The sequence below is a fragment of the Pteropus medius genome, unplaced genomic scaffold (assembly GCF_902729225.1).
Source record: "Pteropus medius unplaced genomic scaffold, Ma_sr-lr_union100, whole genome shotgun sequence".
In the NCBI taxonomy this organism is placed as follows: domain Eukaryota; kingdom Metazoa; phylum Chordata; class Mammalia; order Chiroptera; family Pteropodidae; genus Pteropus; species Pteropus medius.
This window is the reverse complement of record NW_024355109.1, coordinates 1,469,764-1,474,411: the sequence shown is the minus strand read 5'-3', so window position 1 is coordinate 1,474,411 and position 4,648 is coordinate 1,469,764.

Genomic DNA, 4,648 nt, shown 5'->3' with positions numbered 1-4,648 from the left:
ATATCTTTTTCCATCCCTTTACTTTCAGTCTGTGAGTGTCATTTGACCTGAAGTTGGTATCTTGTAGACAGCATATGCATGAGTCTTGTTTTCTTATCCATTTGGTTACCCTATGTCTTTTGATTGGAGCATTTAATCCGTTTACATTTAAAGTGATTATTGACAGGTACATTGTTGCTGCCATTTTATTACTCATATCTGTTATTTCTATTTTCTTTTTTTACCCTTTCTCTTTTTACAGAAGACACTTTAACATTTCTTGTAATGCTGGCTTGTTGGCGACAAATTCCTTAAGCTTTTTCCTGTCTGGGAAGCTCTTTATCTCGCCTTCTATTTTAATTGAAAGCCTTACTGGATAGAGTATTCGTGGTCAATTATCCCCCTTCCCTGACCTAAGGCAGTTTAGCAGAGGGAACAGTGCTCCTCAAGGCCTGACACTGCCTGTCAGTTGCCTGTAAGTCTCTGAAACTGGATGAGCCTCTGGGTGACATGCATGCTGAGTGGCACAGGGACCCTGGGAGTCTCCTGGGTCTACTGAGTAAATTTCTCCCTGCCACTGCAGCATCAGTTTACATGCCAACGCTGTTTCTGTGGTTCCCTGTACAAGTTTCCACTCGTAGCAAGGTCAACTGCTGCCCACCCTGGGCCTAAATGTGCTACCCCAGGGCAAGGGCAGCTGCCTATCAACATGTAGTGGGCACTTTGTGCATTGGATGGGGCAAGAGCTCACGGAGTCAAGGGCCTTCAGGCCAGCATAGACCCCTGCAATCCCCTCAACAGATATTACAGTTTGTACAGGCGGCAGTGATGTGTCCACAACTGTTTTCCTTGAAACATGCTCACTGTGCTAACCAAGGTCTGTTGCCTGCGCTGACTGCACAACCCCAGAGCCAAGCAGGGCACAAGAGGCTGCTTGTCAATGGGCTGCAGGCACCTTGTGGCTTGGGTGAAGTGAGATCTCAGGGAGACAAGGGCCATCTGGCCAATACAGCCCCACTTTTGCTGCAATTTCTGTACCTGCGAGATACAGATTACAGTGAGACCAGCTGCTGTTTGGAGTGGTCCCACGGACCCCTGCGCTCCCTGGACACAATATTGCAGCTCTTGCAGGCAGTAAAGTTCTGCCTGCCATTAATTTCCATGCACCCTGTGCCATCCAAAGAATGTTGCCTGTGTGGATTGGGAGATCAGGGGAGAGGAGTGGCAGGGCTGTGGCAGTTCATTGTCAATGGGCCACATGGGGCAATTTGTGGGTAGGGCGGGGCATCCACAGGTCAGAAAGCCTGTGTGGGGGGTCCTTCGAAGGGACGTCTAGGGATTCAGTCTCCTTCCATCTTACCCAGACAGCTGGAATCCCCTCTGGTTTCTACGGTTACTGGAATCTCCTCTTCCCTGGGCTGGAATCCTGTGCTGGGGAGCCCCCAGATGAGATCAGAATCACCCTCTCCTTCAGGAGAGCCTCTACGGCTTCACTCTCCCTCCCAGTGATCCTCCACCACCCACAGGAGCGGGTCCAGCTCGATTTGTGACTTTGCCCCTCCAGCTGGCTTCAGTGTGGCTCCTTTCTATTATCAGACATAGGTGTTATGATCGGCTGGACTTCAGGTGATTCTGCACGTTGATTATTTTATAATTTGGTTGTAATGTCAATGCAGACCTGGGAGGAGATGTACCTGCCTTTACCTAGTCCACCATCTTCCTTCTTTTCTGCCTTCACTCTTACTTATTGAACTTAACGTATTCTAATAACACATTCCCAGGACTCAAATATATAAAAAATATGAAAAGAGAGAGAGCATGAGATTGCTGTGTAGAAACTGCTGGGTTTTTCGTTTTTCATTTTACTTGGAATTGTTTTGAAGTTCGGGCATTCCCTATCTTTTCATGATGCTGAGGACATGGTTTTTGTGCTGTTTTATTTGTTATTCTGTATTGGGTTGGTTTTGTTTGTTTGTTTGTTTTTTAGCTTGTGTATTTTGAAACAAATTTACGGAAGAGTTATGAATATAATACCAACAACTTCTTTTCTGAACCATTCATTACTATGTTTGCATCTAAGGCTTCTGTCACCATCGGAAGCAGACCACCCCTTATCATTTATGCTGTGTCCAGAGCGATGTCAAATTCTAAAGCCACTTCTTCTCCCAGCACCTCACCTTCTGCCTGCGCATCATCCCAGTTAAACACTGGGGGGAACATGTCATGACTTGGTCCATCTCACCTGCCATCCATTTGCAGCTATGAATGCTTACAGGCCCCAAAATGGACCTGGATCCGTCTACATCAGTGGTTCTTAACTGGCGGTGACTTTTCCCTCCCAGCCAACACTAGGCAAAGTCTGGAGACAATTCGGTTGTCACGGCTGGCATCTAGTGGGTGGAGACCAGGGATGCTGCTCAACAGGACGCCCCCACCCACTCTACACAAAGAACTATCCAGCCCTGGATGTTAACAGCACTGGTGGTGGAAAACCCTGCTTAAGGTCCAGTGTGTCTTGGCGTTCCTAGAGGACCTTTGTGGGCTTTAAGATGAACACACAACCCCATCAGACAGACAAAATAGAAGTGCTTCTCTCTCCCACGGGACAGAAACAAGAAAGCAAGTGGCCCCAGTGGGCAGCCATTTCCTGACTCCAAAGAGATCATATGTTTCCTCTACCTATTATAGCAAATTGTCATCACCTTTGTGGCTTTAAACCACATAAATGTATTCTCTTACAGTTCCAGAGGCCAGGAGTCCAAACTCAGGGTGTCAGGAGGGCCTTGCACCCCCCAGAGGCTCCAGGGCAGTCTACTTCTTGCCTTGGTGGGGTGGACTCCCTCTGTTCCTCTGTCTGGGGGCTCGTCATTCCTATCTCCGCCTTCCATCTTCACCTGCTTTCTCCTCTGCAATCTCTGTGTCTTCTCCTCTTCTCTCTCTGGTAAGGGCACTTATCACTGGATTTAGAGCCCACCCAGATAACCTAGGATGACCTCATCACAAGATCCTTAACTTCATAATATACATGAAGAAATTTTTTTTCTAAACTAGGTCCCATTCACGGGTACCAGGCGTTAGGGCGTGGGCATAACTTTTAGGGGGTCACCATTCAAGCCACTACAGAGACCCAGCCTTGGAGTGAAGCTGACCCTGGTGATGGTCAAAGAGTCAAGCAAAAGGAATTTGGTAATGTAACAACATTACCAAACCCAAGCCTGTCCTAATACCCTTGAACCACTTCTATGAAATCGCTGGTGTGGCAAGCAAATACCACCCTAACTCACACCCTTCAGTATTCTCCGTCACCAGCAGCCAGAGCATCCTGGCAGAATTCTCAAGCCCCAAAGAGCAGTGTGAGAAGTTCACACAGACTTGGTATTCTTTATGTGAAGGTCCAACCCCCAAAGCATCACCCTTTCAGGTTCACTTCCTCGGTCTGCTTATTACGTTGCCACAATCTCCTGTCTGGGCGTCTGTGGGTTGTGAACGTGTTTTTAGATTGGTTTTTATCATCTTTCATCTATAAAGGTTATAGCTGGGTATGTGAGCCACCTCAAAGCCTTCAGGAACATAGGCAAAGATGACAATAATTTGTGAGTCAACGCTTGTAGTTCTTGAGGTTTCTCAGTTTCAGAAAGGAAGCGGACAACTGTCATAAGGGTTTATGGCCAGAGTCAGCCTGGAGCCACGTTGCAAGTGTTTACATAACAGAGGAGGCTTCCTTCCTTTCGTTTAGATCAGACCCCCAAAAAAACAGTGGGCTCCAGAACCAGACTTTAAATTCCAACTCATCTTCTTGCTAAGACACCCACGCGTAGCAGGAAGTTCCTGATAACATCTGCTCATTTCAAACTGATTAGCTTGCAAGCAACACCAGTAAAGCTGGGTCCACTTAATTTGAGCAGAAAGGAACCGATGGAAAGCATTCAGGGAAGTTCATAGTCATGAGAAAAGCCAAGGAAGCAGATTTTTGAAAAGGATGACAAAGAAGAGTGACTCTGCCCCGCCCCATGCGCCCCCCCATGTAACACATCTTAATTCCTAGAACCTGTCACTTTCTGTGGCAAAGAAGGATTAAGGTGGCAGATGGCTCATCAACTTAAAATGAGGGAAAGGAACCTGGTTTATCTGGAACATGGGGAGGCGGGGACCATCAGGGTTCATGTCGGAAGCTGCCTACCGGTGTCAGGTCATCCCAGACACAGCCTTTGGCTACTTTGGTCTGATGTGGAAACAGAAACAAAACTGCGTATGAAGTGTTTTGGCTGCCTTTGATTCTGCCTCCCCTCCCTGACACTGCTGGCATCTGGGACCAGTCATTCTGTGCTGTTCTGTGTATTATAGGATGTGACGCATCAACCCTGGCCTCCATAGTGTCTCAAATATTAAGATTTTTTAATGTTAAAATATTTACCTTTATTACTCAGCTTTTGGAGCCTCCTGCCTCGATTCTGTGTCCAAGCTCAGGGCCAGCCCCACTTCTAACACACGGCTATCTGTCACATGGAAAGGAAGGACCTTTTCTCTTCTAAACGTCTGAACATCTGATTGGTTCACTGGCCTGATGATATTTAAACTGACATCTCTGCTTCCCAAACGGAGGAAATACATGACTTGTCCACTCATTGTCACTTCGCCACAGGTATGGAGGAAGAAAATAAAACCTATG